At 41.9% G+C, this 19,580-nt stretch overlaps 1 protein-coding gene across 4 annotated transcripts in view; it reads right to left on the reverse strand.

Moving 5' to 3' along the window:
• Positions 1-19,580, reverse strand: part of SGMS1 (sphingomyelin synthase 1) — a 323,847-nt gene that overhangs the window by 220,973 nt on the left and 83,294 nt on the right. For all 4 annotated transcript variants that reach the window (XM_040254683.1, XM_040254684.1, XM_040254687.1 and 1 more), the window contains exon 3: positions 1,880-1,968. The gene's annotated coding sequence lies outside the window, so the exon portion shown is untranslated. The remainder of the gene's footprint in view (positions 1-1,879; positions 1,969-19,580) is intronic.

The following is a 19,580-nucleotide window of genomic DNA, read 5'->3' on the forward strand; positions in this document are numbered from 1 at the left end:
ATTTGCTATCCAAGGGAGGAAAAGACATTTATAAATAAAAGATATTTATATTTTCCAAGTGAAGGTATGGGTCCAATAAGAGGTAGCCCCTCGGAGAATCTCTCATCACAGAGCTCAGCATTCCCTGGGGATGCTTTCTGTGCCTACCTTCTCTATGATAACACTAGCATTAAAAATCCAATTTATAACCTGCAAAGCACAAAGATTCTGCAGAGTAGAAACCTGTCTAACATGTCACTGTCGACACAAAATCCTAATGCACACACTCCCATCAAATCTGTGTAGTCTCTGAAAAGGTATGATTGCCTACAGATGATGTTTCTGTTGCAGAATGAATTAAAAAACTATTAAATCAGCACTCTCAGTTGACATCTATTTTGAAATAATATTTTTTCCCCCTATGTGCCGAAGCACAAGGCAACTTAACATTTTAGAGACCAAAATCTTCAAGCTACTTTCTATGTCCATTAAGAGGATGCAGAATATAAGTCTACAGAAGTCTACAGAGATGACGCCTCTAATTCACAGCAGTAAGTATCTATTTCCTGTACTCCACATGTGGAAGAAGGGCATCTTCAGTCAGAGATCCACATATCTAGGATTCTGGGTAAAAAGAAAAGTGATACTTTAGCAGAAAATAGACTCTGTTCTTGGGAGTTATTCTAAAAGTAGTGATTCCACCTTCCAAGGGAGTAAATATTCAATAGAGGAACTAGAAAAGAACCCAAGTAAACATGTAAAGATACAATATGTGAGAACACAAATCAATAAAAACTTCAATCAAAAAGAATGAAGATGAGCAATGAAACTACAACACAATTGAAAGTTAGACTGCTAGACTATTTTCAAAAGACAAAACCAAAAAAAAAAAAGAAACAAGACTGAAAAATTTCTCTACATTAAAGTCATAAACTCTGCTCTCCAAAGGACACTTAAAAAAAAACACAACAACTACTCAATCTCGCCATTCATTAGAAAGTGTAAATTGAGACCACAATGATATACTATTTTATACTCATTAGAATGGCAACAAAATACCAAATGTTAGAAGGAAATGGAGCAACAGATAAACTATGATCGATATTTGGAGTAGAATTTTATTTAACAATAAAAATTCATTTACTACTATTACATGCAACAAGTGAATCTTAAAAGTAAAACTGAGTGAAAAAAATGAAAGCTGCAGAATATCACATGTAATATACTATTCTTATCAAGATTAAAAACTAGGCAATTTTTGTTTGGATATATATATGGACATAGTAACATTATACGCCAGAATGGAAGTCAACTACCACTATAAAGAACACTGTCTAGTTCAACTGACTTTTACTTTTGGTAGACAGACTTTCTCTGAAAAGAAGTGAAGAAGTTTCCACATTTAGTTCTAGGGCAAATTCTTAATCTCATGTCTGAGAAGCACTGGCCTAGACTCTTCAGCTCCAGAGAAGGAGCAGATCTGGTAAACGTAATCTTCCTGGATGAGGAGTTGCAACCCAGGGCAATTCTGATTAGAGGAAATGACTGCCCCAGGCCTCCCTGAAGCTTTCTGATCTGGCAAGGCCCTTTTCTGTCACTTGCAGTGACTCAGAGAGACAGTGTTTCCGGTGCCCTTTGTTTCATGTATTTCTCCAACCCTGACCCATGTTGCCTTCCGCCTCCAATGGGTAAAGTGGCCTCTTCAAACCTTTCTCCTTCCTCCCGCAAACCACCCTGGCCTTTCCTTGACTGATTTTGATCTGGGGCTGAAGACCAGAAAGATCCCTCTATCCATCAGAGCCTCACAGACCATTGCAGAACTAAGCAGGAGAGATTCTGAGGAACTTCAGATCTATGAGATGTTTGAGAACATATGTTGAAAACACTCAGCTTGACTTACGTGTCCTTTCGTACGCTCTCTCCCATCTCCTACTTCACTGTTCTTGAAATTCAGAAATGACACCACTCCTTTTGTCCCTGCAGCTTTGCCTGGAATAATAAAGGCAGGGAATTGGAAACGAGGCAATCAGAAGGAACAAAAAGGTCCAAGGGGGAAAAAAAAAAACACTCTTGTATAATCATTCTTGACATTTAAAAGGAAGAAAGGCCGCCTGAATTAAGGAAAGTCTTTACCTTGGTCCAAGGCAATTTTCATATTTAACTAAACTATTAATAGTAATTCTATGTTTGTAGAAGAAACCATTATTATTTACAAAAAGTTTTCATATGCATTTTCTCATTGAAGTTGTAAGATACTGAGGCTAGGCAAATATTATTGTAAAATGCAGTGGCCGAATATCCCAAGGTTAAGGAACTTTCCAGTGACCCTTCAGCCAGCAAGCATCAGAGTCGGAATTAGAACGCTCTATGACTCCTTAAAGATGGGCACAATAAAGGACAGAAATGATATGGCCCTAACAGAAGGAGAAGATATTCAGAAGAGGTGGCAAGAATACACAGAAGAACTGTACAAAAGAGGCTTCACGACCCAGATAATCACGATTGTGTGATCACTCACCTAGAGCCACACATCCTGGAATGCAAAGTCAAGTGGGTCTTAGAAAGCAATAACTAAGAACAAAGCTAGTGGAGGTGATGGAATTCCTACTGAGCTATTTCAAATCCTCAAAGATGATGCTGTGAGAGTGCTGCACTCAATATGCCAGCAAATTTGGAAAACTCAGCAGTGGCCACAGGACTGGAAAAGGTCAGTTTTCATTCCAATCCCAAAGAAAAGCAATGCGAAAGAATGCTCAAACTACCACACAGTTGCACTCATCTCACACGCTAGCAAAGTAATGCTCAAAATTCTCCAAGCCAGGCTTCAGCAATATGTGAACCATGAACTTCCAGATGTTCAACCTGGATTTAGAAAAGGCAGAGCAACCAGAGATCAAATTGCCAACATATGCTGGATCATCGAAAAAGCAAGAGAGTTCCAGAAAAATATCTACTTCTGCTTTATTGTCTACACCAAAGCCTTTGACTGTGTGGATCACAATAAACTGTGGAAAATTCTTCAAAGAGATGGGAATACCAGTCCACTTGACCTGCCTCCTGAGAAATCTGTATGCAGGTCAGGAAGCAACAGTTAGAACTGGACATGGAACAACAGACTGGTTCCAAATCAGGAAAGGAGTATGTCAAGGCTGTATATTGTCATCCTGCTTATTTAACTTATATGCAGAGTACATCATGAGAAACGCTGGGTTGGATGAAACACAAGCTGGAATCAAGATTGCCGGGAGAAATATCAATAACCTCAGATATGCAGATGACACCACCCTTATGGCAGAAAGCAAAGAAGAACTAAAGAGCCTCTTGATGAAAGTGAAAGAGGAGAGTGAAAAAGTTGGCTTAAAACTCAGCATTCAGAAAACTAAGATCATGGCAGCTGGTCCCATCACTTCATGGCAAATAGATGGGGAAACAGTGGAAACAGTGACAGACTTTATTTTGGGGGGCTCCAAAATCACTGCACATAGTGATTGCAGCCAGGAAATTAAAAGACGCTTGCTCCTTGGAAGAAAAGTTATGACCAACCTAGACAGCATATTAAAAAGCAGAGACATTACCTTGGCAACAAAGGTCCAGCTAGGCAAAGCTATGGTTTTTCCAGTAGTCATGTATGGATGTGAGAGTTGGACTATAAAGAAAGCTGAGCACCAAAGAATTGATACTTTTGAACTGTGGTGTTGGAGAAGACTCCTGAGAGTCCCTTGGACTCCAAGGAGATCCAACCAGTCTATCCTAAAGGAGATCAGTCCTGAATATTCATTGAAAGGACTGATGCTGAAGCTGAAACTCCAATACTTTGGCCACCTGATGCAAAGAGCTGACTCACTGGAAAAGATCCTAATGTTTGGAAAGATTGAAGGCAGGAGAAGGGGACAACAAAGGATGACATGTTTCGATGGCATCACTGACTCAATGGACATGAGTTTGAGTAAACTCCAGGAGGTGGTGATGGACAGGCAGGCCTGGCATGCTGCAGTCCACGAGGCAGCAAAGAGTCAGACACAACTGAGCGAGTGAACCGAACTGAATGACTCCTCATTCCAATCTCTTCCAGGGCACCAAATGATACAACTGTTTCAATCTGAAAAGCAGCACTATTATTTCTTCTTGTACTACATATACTTTCTTGGCCAATAGATATAGAAATGCCTTTGCCTGCTGAGTGACACTCTGGAGAAGGAAATGGCAACCGACTCCAGTATTCTTGCCTGGAGAATCCCATGGACGGAGGAGCCTGGTGGGCTGCAGTCCATGGAGTCGCTGAGAGTTGGACACGACTCAGTGGCTTCACTTTCACTTTTCACTTTCATGCATTGGAGAAGGAAATGGCAACCCACTCCAGTGTTCTTGCCTGGAGAATCCCAGGGACGGGGGAGCCTGGTGGGCTGCCATCTACGGGGTCACACAGAGTCAGACACAACTGAAGCAACTTAGCAGCAGCAGGAGCAGCTGAGTGACACAGATACTGCCATGGAATTAAATGTTTATTCACCAGAGACAACCCAAAGGGTGGAAAATTCACAACAAGATAGTTAAGAAACATATGTATCTTTTCCACATACCTTCTTTTTCTCTTTAAGTCATAGAATTGCTAGGCTTTGTTTCTCTTTCTCTCTCTCTTTTTGGAAATAATTTCATGTATAGAGAAAAGTTGTAGAATAATAATATCAAGAATGCCATGTACTCTTTACCCAAATATCCACCTACTATTAACATTTAACACATAGAATCATTCAATCTCTGTCTCTCTACAGATACCTACATCCACTCAACATTTTTTTGTTTCTGTACCACTTGGAAAAAAGTTCCATACATCATGGCGCTAAATACTTTGGAATTTATTTCTTAAAAATAGGTATATTCTTATATAACCATAATGTTAGTATCAATCTTAGTAAATTTAATATTAATACAATGCTTTAATTGACAACCATCTTGTTAACCCAATAATGTGTTATACAGCATTTCTTTCTCCTCCAATTCAGGATCCAGTCCAGGGTAAGATATTGCATTTAGCTGTCATTAATCTGAGACATATAGCTCTTTTTTATCTTTTATGATACTGACACTTCAGGAGAATATCTGTGGTTGTTATTCAGTCACTCAGTTGTGTCTGACTCTTTTGTGATCCCCTGGACTGCAGCATGCCAGGCTTCCCTGTCCTTCACAATCTCCCAGAGTTTGCTCAAACTCATGTCCACTGAATCAGTGATGCCATCCAACAGTCTTATCTCTGTCACCCCCTTCGCCTTCTGCCTTTAATCTTTCCCAGCATCAGGGTCTTTTGCAATGAGTTGGCTCTTCTCACATCAGGTAGCCAATATTGGAACTTCAGCTTCAGCCTCAATCCTTCCAACGAATATTCAGGGTTGATTTCCTTTAGGATTGACTGGCTTTATCTCCTTGCTGTACAAGGGACTATATAGTCCTCCCCTTCCCTGACAGCTCAGTTGGTAAAGAATCCACCTGGAGTACAGGAGACTCCCGTTTGATTCCTGGGTCAGGAAGATCCCCTGGAGAAGGGATAGGCTACCCACGCCAGTATTCTTGGGCTTCCCTGGTGGCTCAGCTGGTAAAGAATCTGTCTGCAGTGCAGGAGACCTGGGTTTGATCCCTGTGTTGGGAAGATCCCCTGGAGAAGGGAAAGGCTACCCACTCTAGTATTCTGGCCTGAAGAATTTCATGGACTGTTTAGTCCATAGGGTCGCAAAGAGTCGGACACAACTGAGCAACTTTTAATTTCCTTTTCTTATATTAACAAAACTTTTCCATTTTGACTTGTCTGACATTTCCTCATGATTCAATTCACCTTATGCATTATCAGCCAGAAAACTACAGAGGTGATGTTTTCTTCTCCTGGTGTCATAGCTGAAAGTATGTGAAGTCTATGTGCCCCTCCCTGGCATAAATTTCGATCACCGAGCCAAAGTGCTGTCCAGTTTCTCCCCAGAAAAATTGTGGTTTTTTTTTTCCCTTATAATAAGTAATCTGTGGGGAGATGTTTTCAGACCATGCAAACATTTTGCCTTCATCAAATTTCCCCTTAGATTTAGCATTCATTGGTGATCCCTGCCTGGCCTGAACTTCACCACCATGGCTACAACACGCTAATGCAGCTGATGGCAGCTAAGTCACTGGCAGATCCTCTCAGTTCCATCAGGTTTGGTTTTATACTTGGTTAAGATGGGTCTATGAGTTATGTCCTCAGTCCTAGTGCATGACCCTTAACCCCTAGGCGTGGTCTTTCTGGTGTCTCAAGGGAACGGTTAAGGTGCTCAATGAGGTCTCTCCACCCTGGCTAACCCAGAACTCTCCATTTCTCTCCACACTGCATGACCCCTGCCTGGCCCCTTCTCTTTCCCACTCGGAGAAGCTGCTCTCTGCTAGGTCTCAACCTGTATGGATACACATCTCAGCTTCTGCGTTCCCCTCTCACAGCTCCCTCCTCCCCAGCAGCCTGCCATACAAACTTCAGCCTCTTCAACAGCCCTGAATTCTGGAGACCACCAGGCTATAATACGCTCCCGCTCCTGGTACTCAGACCAAGAAACGCACACAACAGGAAACGTGCTCCCGCAGAAAACTAGGGCAACTGTGCGTCTCACTTCATGCGACTCCTCTCACGGATCAAAGTGCTGGCTGCCTGTGTTCCTGGGACTGACAGCAACTGCCTCGTGTGTCATCCAGGTCTCTAGTTTACCAGAGAAGGGCAGGTCCAGCACCGGTTGCCTCGCAATTTCTCTAGATTCCTTCAGTGCTAAGTGATGTTTGAGAGGCACAGGCTGCTCCTTGGGAAGAGTTAAGAATCAAACGCTTGGAGCATATAACAAATGCTCTTTATTTAAACAGTGCAAAGAAACTCTCTAATAATCTGTTTCTTAGAAATGTATGTGTTTACTTTTATTGCAGCACTGTGGCAAGAGAAACACTCTCTAGCAGTCAGGCAATTCTAAAAAAATGCAATAAAATGACAGGAAAATATCTCTACTGCTTCCAGAAAGCTGATACTCACTTCAGATAGCCAGCTGGCTATCACTCTGACATATATTTCCATAACTCTTCTTCTAAGTGGCACAATAAAACACTATAATCTAGCCAAGGAATCAAAAGTTAGTTGCTGTTCATTTTTCTTCCTGTTTACGTGCATGTACTTAGGGGTGGGGAGAAGACTCCTTTTCAGATAAGTCATTTCCTGGCCTCCTTCCATTTCTATTCCTAACCACTGGTGAGAAAACAATCAGGAAAAAAAATAGTCCAAAGGAAAACTTGCAGCCCTAGATACAAAGCTAATCAAAAGGAAATTGGCAACAAGAATAATATTTGCATCTCACATACTGTGAGCAAAGAGGAGTTTGCCATTCAGGAAAATGGAGAATAGGCCTTTCCCAGTACAAGCCAGCAGAACTGTACTGACAGCATGCGTGCACATACACATGTGCACACACACACACACGTTTGCACACATGTATATACGCACACAGCTTTCCATACAGTGCGCCGGCAGAATGTGGAATGACCTCTTTCTGCTTCTCGAGCATATGTTCTCCATACTGGATGTGCACATTGTGTGTGTGTGAGCTCAGTCGTGTCCGACTCTTTATGACCCCATGGACTGCAGCCCACCAGGCTCCTCTGATCACGGAATTTTCCAGGCAAGAATACAGGAATGGGTTGCCATTTCCTTCTCCAGTGGATCTTTCCAACCAGTGTTTCAGTACTGTGTGTCGCCTCACACAGGGGAGGCATCATCACCTCGCAGACTGTGTGAAGGAGGACATGCTGCCTCAGGTCATAATAAATACCAGCCAGGCTCACAGTGACTAATCCTGGGCTCTTAATACTTCTGGGGAAAACTGAAAAGAACCAAAGGCAAATGAAATCCACAGGATGAAAAGTATGAAACTCAAAGAAAGAGTTTAACCTAGGAATGAGAAAATGAAGACAACTCCACACTTAACTCATTTTAAGCACTACTGAGAGCCTTGGACAGCATTTTTCCATTTCCAGCAAAGACATCATATAGAAAATAATTTTAAACTTAAGTACTAAAATTTAAGCTTCAATATGAAGACTTTCCCCAAAGCCAGAATTTTCAACAAAGGAATCTGTAGTTTGTACACCCGTGACATGCTTGCTATGACACGCTAAACACCAAGTATCCAGGGCTCTCACACTTGAACTCAAGTAGTACTGGTATTTATGATTCAGCCTCAGAGAAGCTGTAATAATAACAGATAATACAACTGTCTATGAGTGCTTTACTCTAGGCTAAAGGTCACACATCTCAGAGCTCAGATGACAGCTCTGTTGGTGATGTGGGCTTCACAGTTTCCCCTGATTCAAAGTCCTCCCTCTTAACTACAGGGGTAAAAGTGAATGCTCCCCAAGTGGTTCAGTGGTAAAGGAGCCAGATGCCAGGGCAAGAGACAGAGGTTCGATCCCTGGGTCAGGAAGGTCCCCTGGAGGAAGAAATGGCAACCCACTCCAGTATTCTTGTCTGAAAAATCCCATGGACAGAGGAGCCTGGCAGGCTACAGCCCATAAGGTCTCAAAGGGTCAGACACAACTAAGCATGCACAACACAATGCAACATGAAACTTACTGTCTGTAAAATGGGATGGTACCTGCTTCACAAGGCTCTTGAAAGGCTGTGTAAGTTAATCATAAAATATTTACCCTGTGCCCACCCCACAGTAAGCACTTAATAACTATTTATGATTGACAAATAATTTTAACTTTTCTGGGTCAACTTCTAATTATTCAATCTTGAATCAGAAACTAAACAGAGACCTTATTTCAATGAGGCAAATACTACTTCAGGGTAAAAAAGAACTGGTCCTGCATTCAACCCTTCCACCCAGCCACATCCATCCATTTCATCAATAGACCTTTATGGAATGCCCACCACATGTAGAACACTGGGGCAGACCTCGTGCAGAATATGAAGACAAAAATGACATGGCCCAAGATATGCTCAAAGAACACCATCATCTTATTATCAACTGAAAACACTGCAGAATACTCACTATGTGCCAGGATCTGTTCTAAGCACCTTAAGTACTGTGTACTGTGTGTGTGTGTGTGTGTGTGTGTGTGTGTGTTTGTGTGTGTGTTATCATTTAGTGGCTACATGTGTCTGACTCTTTTGCGACCCCATGGACTATAGCCCACCAGGGTCCTCTGTCCATGGGATTTTGCTGGGAGTCAGCATGCGGAATCCCGCCCGTGGCAAAGGTCATGAGGAAGGGGGCCTGGCAAAAGGCAAAGGCTGAGATCAGGCCTCAGAGGTACCCCTGGATTTTCCTGAGCATCTACCCTCAGAGTCTGCCTGCTTTATTGTACTGTGCTTTCCACCCTTCTGACATAACAGGGGGCTACCCTGACCACCTTTCTCTGGAAAGAGTTAACTTAGAGCTCCAGTTAACAGTCTCCTGCATATAAAAGGAGTGTCTCAGCTCAAACCCCTCTGATGGCTCTCTAACTTGCCTGACAGTAAGAGACTTTCACAACTTGTGATTGTTTACAGCCCCTCAACCGCAAGAGGAACGCAGCTTAAAACATCTTAAAGATATGGAGCCTTTTCTAAAGAGCTAAGAATTATATTGGTGATGGGTTTTCATTGTTGAGTCAATGACTGCTGCCAGGCCTCCATATTCTTTATCTTTTAGGCACCTGGAGGATATTAATCAATGTAATTGGGATATAGAAAAAGGAATATAGTAGTTTTGATGTTAGCAATAGTAGACTTTTGAGTTAATCAATTTTCTCTTTGTTATAAATCACTGTACTCCTCTTTCCTTGTTATAAATTGTTGTATCCTTGCTATGTAAGAATGTAACCTTAATTAGTGCTTTCTGAGACTAATAGTAAGAACTATTAGTAAGACTTTAGTAAGAACAACAATTTTAAGGCAAATAAGTTTTCTGGTTGATGGACCCTTATCAGAAAAGGGCCATAAAATGCTAATAGGCCTCCTGGCCAGAAGATGATGTAAATCACCTAAGACTTGTGTATATAGCTAGGTATGCAGAGAGAAAGCCTGGTCTCGATAAGAGTCAGGGCTGCTGACACTGCATAATTTTGTATTATCCATTGATCTCTATGTACAACCAAAAGTATACAAAGCTTTCCCGGACAATAAAGGATGCACCAGTCACTGGAAAGACTGGTTCCCCCCGTGAGGTCTTTTCTCCTTCTCTTCTTTTCTGGCTGAATTCCATCTGGAGCGTGGAGGCTCACCATGTCTACTTACTTGCCCTGGCTTCTAAGACCCACGTGAGAGGGAGCCCAAGGCGGGGCACCCTCCGCTATTCAAGCAGGCACCAGTGGCCTACGTTGGTGGTGCAAGTTTCTTGTCTTGAGACTTTATTAGCTTTCCATGTAAACCAAGTTATTCAGCATCTTTTCTCCACTAATTTTCCTACTACACTATTCTTTCCTAATCTCTCTTTTCTAATTAAATAGTCCTTTCTAAGATGCCAACTCCACCCCCCTTTTGAATTCCCTGGATCCACTGAGGCTGGACCCCGGCAGGATTTCCCAGGGCAGAATACTGGAGTAGGTTGCCAGTTCCTTCTCCAGGGGATCTTCCCAACCCAGAGACTGAACCTGCATCCCCTGCTTGGCAGGCGGATTCTTTATCACTGAGCCAGCCACCTGGGAAGCCCGTGTGTGTGAGTATACTCTATTAATCCTCACAACAACTCTTTAAATACTATTTATTATCTTCAATTTATGAATGAGAATCTGAGACACAGAAATAAGTAACTTGCTCTAGCTGACATGGCTTGTAACTGGCAGAGCTCGGATTTAATTCCAGGCTGTCCAATTTCAGAGCCTTGGGCTCTTAACCACTAGCTATACTGCTTCCTCCAAGGCCACTAAGAACTAGAGAGAGGACGGACTACAGGAAGGGCCCAGCAGGAACACAAGTAAAGTGCAGTGCTCATGAGTGAGCTGTGCTAGCTCTACACCTAACAACGAGCATGAGTCCTTTTAACTACGGAATGACACGGGCAGGCACCTGATTCCAACCCAGACTGAAAGCCATGCACAAAGCTCTGGCGTCTGCCACTCAGAGGGACCTGCTTCTCAGTGATTTAACACGTGCTAAAGGGAAAGAGGAGTGCTCAGAACCCTCCAATCTGGCCTTGAACAAGTCACTTGACCTTTCTGTGTGCTTCAGCATCTTCACTGCAAGCAGTAAATGATATAATTTATATAGAGAACTTCATTCTCATACTTAGTACTGAGGACTGTACAAGTAAAATAATAATATTCATTAATTAAATAATTGCAGATTTGCTTCAACACTGTCCTAAGCCATATGGGAAAATCTCAACAGCTAGATATCAGTTTATAAATCAAGAAGAATTCAATCTATGGTACCTGAAATACATTGTGGATTCATTATTAATAAATATGAACTACTGTAACTTAAAAATACTATAAACCCGTCTTTCTAAATGCTAGGGAATAAGAAAAGTCTTCCATGTCAACAGAGGCTGCTGTGTACTAAGGGCAGACTCTGTTCTTAGTCACTTCACAGATGTTACTCAGTCTTCAAAACCACTCAGAGGTTCATCAAACGATCCCAATTATTTATTTATTATTTATTTATTTATTTATTATTGAAAGGTAACTGCTTTACAGACTTTTGTTGTTTCCTGTCAAACCTCAACATGGATCAGCCACAGGTATACATATATCCCCCTCTTTGAACCTTCCTCCCATTGCCCTCCCCATCCCACCCCTCTAGGTTGATACAGAGCCCCTGTTTGAGTTTCCTGAGCCATACAGCAAATTCCTGTTGGCTATCTATTTTGCATATGATAATGTGAGTTTCCATGTTACTCTTTCCGTACATCGCACCCTCTCCTCCCCTCTCCCCATGTCCATAAGTCTATTCTCTATGTCTGTTTTTCCACTGTTTCCCTGCAAATACATTCTTCAGTACAAATCATCCCAATTTTACAGGTGAGGATTCTGAGCCTCTCGCTGGTTAATGATGGGCTCCACAATAAGCAGTGGAGACTGCTGCTAAAAATTGAAGAAGACTTACCAGTGAGGCAACCAGGTTGGCAATTTCAAAATCAGGCAGTCCCTCCACTGAGCATTTCTTTGGCATCCCCCCCCGCACTGGAATTTTAAACATTCCGTGCAAACAAGCTCCCATCCCCAAGATGTGTTCTGTGCTTTAAGGAAGACTTCCAAGTCACTGCAAAGTCAGGATATGTCTCCCATTAAAGTGACAAACTACCACGGATCTCATTCTATCACCCAATTTAGTTATTATGGCCCTTGGGAACAAGAGCAGTGAGAGGATTTACAAATTGCTAGGGCTTCCCTGGTAGCTTAGCTGGTAAAGAATCCTCCTGCAATACAGGAGACCCTGGTTCAATTCCTGGGTTGGGAAGATTCCCTGGAGAGGTGATAGACTACCCACTCCAGTATTCTTGGACTTCCCTGGTGGCTCAGTGGGTAAAGAATCCGCCTGCAATGTGGGAGATCTTCTCTGGGTTGGGAAGATCCCCTGGAGAAGGGAAGGCTACCCACTTCAGTATTCTGGCCTGGAGAATTCCATGGACTGTATAGTCCATGGGGTTACAAAGAGTCAGATATGACTGATTTTCACTTACACTTAACGGCTCTCCAAAAGCGACTAGATTTCCACCCAAGAACAAACTGGGTTCTAGAGCAGGGATACTGTGAAAATGAACATTGACAGCACCGCGCCAAGTATGTGTTTGGGGTAAAGATATAGAAGGAAAAGGTGAGTTGAAATAGCCTTTTCTCATTTTGTCTATAGCAGAGGATCCTTATCACAAATAGTCAAATCAGTGACTCGCAAACTTATTTGTGGTTCTCCATGTGTCAACTCGTCCACAACAACAACAACAACAAAAATGAAGGCCGCAGGGAAATTCACTGTATGCATTCTAAGACGTGAGTCTGCTTCTAAAACTTCCAGTATATGAACTCCATCTTTGACCACAGAGCCCACATTTTGGTCACCACTGTATCCTCAGCACAACACATGGATGGGTAGACCACAGGACTCCAATAAATAAGGGTGATGCTCACACCCAGAAAAATATAAAACTGTCGGGGAGGGAATTCCTTGGCGGTCCAGGGGTTAGGACTCCAAACTTTCACTCCTGAGGGACCAGATTAAATTCAGAGTCAGGGAACAAAGAACCCACAAACCACTCCAAGGCCACACACACACACAAAAAAAAAAATGTAGGGGAGAATCGGTGAGAAGGGCTGCCCAGGAAGGATCACTTAGCCCATTCAAGCAGGCCTCAGTGCCAAAATGCTGCTTGCAACTGAATACTTCTAAGAAATGTGGGATTGGGACTTCCCTGGTGATCCAGTAGTTAAGACTTTACCTTCCAGTGTGGGGTGAGGGTTCAATTCCTGATTTGGGAGCAAAGATCCCATACACCTCATGCCCAAAAAGCCAAAACATAAACAACATTGTAACAGATTTAATAAAGACTTAAAAAATGGTCCACATCAAAAAAAGTTTTTATTAAAAAAAATAAAGAAATAGGGGATTTCAGGAAAGTAGATTTTATGATTTTTTTTTTTGGAAGGAACACACTGGGGGCAAAAAAATGCCTCCCAACTCCTCTTAGACTATTCAAAATATTTACCAATATTTTGAGATACTTACTGACCTAAAATGTGCCTTCTAACCTGCTATTTCAGAAACATGAATCATATACGTTAAAAATTTACAGCTAGAACTGTGCTTGGTCACAGCCGACACAATGAAAAACAAGGCTGGGCCAACTAGATTTTAATAGAGACACAGACTGTAAACAAATAATTACAATACCATATAATTAGAGCTTTTGGCAAAGGGAGCTGAGTGCGGAAGGGTGCAGAGGAAGGCATGACTAAGCCCACTGAGCGTTTCAGTCCCACATATGAGGAAGGATCTTTCTTTTCCCAAAGTCCTTCGCAATTTCCTTGTCCAATTCTCATTTTTCTTTAAAGCAAAAAAGCAGCAGTTTGTTTATATACTAAGTACTTTAAACAGTCACCATGCTCTTCAAACACCATCACATCCCCAGGAAAGACTGCACATTAATATATGCTAGTTAAATAATAAGTTTCTCAATTAATGATCAGCCATACCATAATACTGGTTGCAAATATAATACAGGTTGCTAAAATATACACACATTTTGAGTCTTTATAAAAGCTATATCAGAATTTTCTGGCCCTAATGTTTCCTCCCAAATTACTAGCTTTCCTATACCCAATTAAAACTGTATGTAATTTTCTGTCCAAAAATCTAAAGATACAAGCCAAATGAATTCTTTATCTAAAATCATCACCTCATCATTAGCAGTTCATTTTATTGAATTATTGACATGCTACCCATCTGCAAGAAAGATTTGGGACGACATTCAGTAAAAGATACATATGTACTTGGAAGTCACAAATATAAAATAATGAAGTGAAAAAAGAAGTTGGTTTTCCAATTACAAGATAATGTTGCTGGTGTTCTTGAACAGTAAAATTTCTACAGTCCTAACAGCCAGAGCAAAAGGGGAAATGTGGCAGGCCACAAAATTCTGATCACAGGAAGGTTAGAAAAGGGCCTTTCCCCTTAGGTGCTGAGAAACAGAATCTTTTTTTTAAAACAACGGCTTATCTAATTCATGAAGAAGCAGTGTTACATGGTTCCTTATATTTTTACTATGAGTCTCATATTAAAGTGTACTTCAGAGAAGGTGCTCAGGGAGGCACTGATAATATCAAAATAAATACCTTTTCTTTCTATCAAGTTTAAAAGTACTAAATGTGGGTGTTCATGCTAAGTCACTTCAGTCATGTCTGACTCTTTGCAACCCCGTGGACTATAGCCTGCCAGGCTCCCCTGTCCATGGAATTCTCCAGGCATGAGTACTGGAGTGGGTTGCCATGCCCTCTTCCAGGGGATCTTCCCTACTCAGGGATCAAACCCATGTCTCTTACGTCCCCTGCATTGGAAGGCAGGTTCTTTACCACTAGCGCCACCAAAGTACTAAATAAGATGACTGAAAACACCTTGTGCAGGAAGGTGTCACAGAGAAGTTGGTCCCCGAAACAAGACCTTCTAGGAAAGACCAATATCCAAAATGCTTTCCAATGTAGCAGCACTAAAAAAAAAAAAAAGAAACAGGCTATGAAGATAAAGTGAAATGAATACTTTCTCCCATACAAGAAAGCATTTGGCATCATGTACCAAGGGCCTTAAAAAAGCTCATATCATTTGATGCAGTTCCAGTTTGAACCTATCTTAAGAAAATAATTAGAAATGAGTATAAACTTTTATACATCAATGTTTATCCCTGTTTTCACTACTAAAATTCAAACATTTCTAATTGATCAACAGGAAAATGGCTTAAGAAATTGTGAAATAGCCACAAAACAGAATACTATGCAGACTTTAAAAATTATAATCATGCAGAAATGCCTAAGATATTATATTAAATGAGGAAAACAGGATACAAATATATCCTTATAAGATAACATACAAATATGTATACACAGAAAAGGAATAGGCAAAATATACCATGTAAATTGACAAAATAATGTTTTTGTGCCTTCCTTCTTTGCTTATCATAGCAATTAGAACAGTTTCCAGCTCATGGTAGGCATGCAGACATAGCTGAATGAACCATTTTCATCATTAAAGATAACACATACCATTTTTTAAAGTGTCCACTCTTTTTATTTGTGCCCTGGCTATTCATAAGAAATAATGTCAAACATTTGTTAGGAAGAGGTGCCTGGGGACTTCCCTAGTGGTCCAGTGGTTAAGATTCCACGTTTCCACTGAAGAGGGCACGAGTTCTATTCCTCATTGGGGAACTAAGATCCCACATGTGTACATTGTGGCTAAAAAAAAAAAAAAAAAAAAGGAGGTTCCGGTTTGGAACACCGCAGTGAAAACATCACTTATGGGGAGGGGGAGGTTTTGTCCCATCTGTTACTTGGCGGGAATGATATTCATGCTCCTTTCCATCCCTTTACCAACATGAGTGTGACTCAAGAGTTAGGTTTCTGGGAATTTAGTGTCCTTGTTATCTTTAATCTATACCCTGATGTTCTGCAGAAACCGACTTTCTAAAGTTCATTCCAGCTACAGAATTAAATGAGTCTATTACACTTGGAGTATTCTCAGGAGCCAGAAAACAGAATCATTTATCTTGTTTTTCCACATTTGTGACAGGAACCAAATCAATGTAGAATTATTAAAGAAAGGAAGAGGCTTTTAGATGTTTATTTTCTTATCTAAAATCACCTTGTGGGTAATGTGTTCCACTTGGTTTTACTAGAGGTGCCAGTAACAAAGTTTTAATTAAAGGTTTATTTTTCAGGAATACTTTTCTTTTAATTCATTTCCCAGAGGGGTCTCATTTGACGAAAACAGGACAAACTGTTTGCTCTTGCTGAACTCAGAAGAGTTGAACATTTTAATCCCCTGGGTCAAAACCCATTGTTGGCCCACTTCCTGTTACCTGTACCACAGGAGGACTTTACTGAGCTTTGAACCGTGAAGGTGGGGATTGCAGGGCAGGAGGAAAGGAGCCTGCGGTTCCATGATGAGCCTCAGAGGGGCCTGAGCCCCAGTGAACCTCCCAGAGGTCTGGTTTGGCTTGAGCTGACTCACTAAGGCTCTCGCTCATGTCAAAAAAGAAAAAGAAAAAATGTACTGCCCAGAGTTATCACTACTTGCACTTCTACAGATTTTCCACATGTTACTGGCCGCATTTTCACAAGATGAGCACTCTCCTAAAGGGTCTAAAGAGTTTTTTGTAATCAGAGCCAATTCCCAAGTGGCACAGTGGTAAAGAAAATCCACCTGCCAATGCAGGAGACTCTTACAAGAGATGTGGGTTTGATCTTAGGATGGAAAAGATGCCCTGGAGAAGGAAATGGCACCCCACTCCAGGATTCTTGCCTGGAAAATTCCATGGACAGCCCATAAGGTCACAAAGAGTTGGACATCACTGAGTGAGTTGAGTACACATGAACAATCTTTACTGAAAATACCTCTTTTCTACACTATCTTTCTATGTCCCTGGTCTCCCGTGTGGGGCCCTATAATGGAGTTTAAGAAATGAAATTCTTATCTCAGGGTGAGCCCCGCTGACCCCCCAGACTTAGAAAGTTGCTTCCGTGTTCCAGCCCCAACAGAACCACAGCAGCCAGAGTAGGTGGCCGTGGGCCTGCAAGCATCAGCTCCATCTGACTCTCCCTCTCAGACTTTCCAGCAGGAATCACCCCTGGCTCACAAGCCCCTCTGCTCTCCAGAACTCCTCCCTCCTCTCTGCTCTCCCTGGAGGGGAGGGAGAGCAGAGAGGTGTCAGGGCGGCAACCAGGGACCCTTCCTCTATAGACTGTGTTAGCAGCCTTTCTACCCTGTTCTTTTCAAGAGGAAATGGCTTGGAAGAACTATATACCCACTGTCTTATTAATAAAACTTGGAGGGAAGGAGAGCTTCACATAGTAACGTATACTCATGTGTGTGGCTAAGTCGTTCTCTCGTGCAGGATCCTTTGCGCCCCCATGGATTGTAGCCCACTAGGCTCCTCTGTCCATGAGAATTCTCCAGGCAAGAATACTGGAGTGGGTAGCCTTCTCTTCCCCAGGGGATCTTCCCGACTCAGGGACTGAACTCACATCTCCTGCACTGGCAGGGAGATTCTTTACAACTGAGCCACTTGGGAAACCCAGTATAGACTCACTGAAGGGAAATCAGAAGAGAGGGACAAGGCCCTAACATAAGTACTTCGTGCCAACCTCTGTCATTCGAGATTTCAACAAAAACAGAATGCTAGACTATGAAGATCACTAAGCTAGACAGACACTTCTTATTATCAAGTGAACTTGGACCTCACTTTACAGTGTTGTTCCCAGAAGAGTGAGGACACGCCACGGGTGGAGAAGATTCTTTATTTCCCTGAGTGCCTCATCCGCTCAAAGCTCTCAGCTCTAAACTTTAGCTAGAATGAGGATCCTCCCGACAAAAGGCTACCCTAGATTCACATACAAGAGTATCCATCTTCACCTAAATAGTTGTAAAAATCTTTATGTGAAAAAAAAAAAAAATCTACAGCTAACTAAACTTAGTAAACTCAGGGTTAACCCAAACCCAAAGGATGTCTTTAAGGTAAGACCTCTGAGCCTCAACACACTAACTGTGAGACGTGAGACGTGAGTCACGGCCCAGGGCTGGTGGACATGCTGACCTGTCGCCTTTCAAAAGAGGTTTCTCCCACCTCCTTTTATACTTTTCCCCATGGAGCCTTTTCACAGGAATAGTGTCCCACTGAGTCTATTCTAAGAAATGCTGCTGCAAAGTATTTCCTCAGAGAAAGACCTAAATTCTTAACGGACTGATTCACTCATACAGCTCAGTGCCCTCCCTCTTGGGACTGGAAGCCTACCATGGACTAGGCCTTGGGCTGGGAAGCTTACAGTCCTGGAGACCTGGGAGAGCTCTCACATGGGAGCAAGGGAGTCAAGCCTAGATTTAGTGGGTGTTTCCCAGCCACCCTAGGAGACATGAGTGTGTGACGGATGAGGAGGGAATTTCCTGAGCAGAGTCCCAAACCGGGCAAATACTGTCACTATTAAGGTATTTGACTTAATTTATCTATATTCCTCTCAACAGGAATTATCTATATTCCTCCTGTGCTAACTAATCCAGAATAAGACATGAGGGACTAATAGCGTCTCAGAACCACAAGGAATGTTTGGACTTAAAAATGATTAAATATTGAAATATTTGGATAACAGGTTGACAAAGCACCTTTTAATACATTTGATCATGTTTTTACCTCCTGCATTAAGCTATTTAACCACAAAAATAATTACACATGCTCAAATTAAACCTTTTAAGAACTTAAGCCCCAAGAAAGAATTCCAGGTACTTGGAATTCAACCACTTAAAGATATTCCAAGCGAACATTTTGATTAATGCCTTTCCAGGTTTTTTCCCTTTATATTTACTTATTTCTTTATTGAAAATGTTAATGTCACATATTCTATGACAGCCTATTTTTTATACATTCTGTCCCATGTCAGTATTTTTCTTCAATACCATTGTCAAGGTTACAGAATATTCCATTACACAAACTAATCATAACAGACTCACCCAAGCCACCTATCTGGGTGGCTTCCAGCGTTCAGTTTCAAACAACGCTCACTAAGCATACTCTGAACTAAGCCTCTGAACAAAGCTCTACTCATTTCCTTAGAAATTACTCCTAGAAGTAGGCTCACTGAGTCCAAGGAAGAACACTCTGTTTCTCCTGGGTCACAGAGGACCTTGGAAGGAACAACGGGCCCCGTGAGTCATTTCCGTCTGCATTTCTCTCAACGTCATGTGGCCGCCTTTTCTCAGTCTGTTCCTGTCGCCTCTACTCTTAGTCTAATCATTATCCGGTTTTCAAGATATTCAAATCCCAGGGTCTCCGGGATATCCCTAGGTCAACAGGCTTTCTGGTGTAACTCTTACTCTTTTAAAATAAGAGCTGATATCACCCTCTCTTTTGTGTTCCTAAATCTTTATCCAT

The sequence above is a fragment of the Oryx dammah genome, unplaced genomic scaffold (assembly GCF_014754425.2).
Source record: "Oryx dammah isolate SB20612 unplaced genomic scaffold, SCBI_Odam_1.1 HiC_scaffold_14, whole genome shotgun sequence".
Taxonomy (NCBI): Eukaryota; Metazoa; Chordata; class Mammalia; order Artiodactyla; family Bovidae; genus Oryx; species Oryx dammah.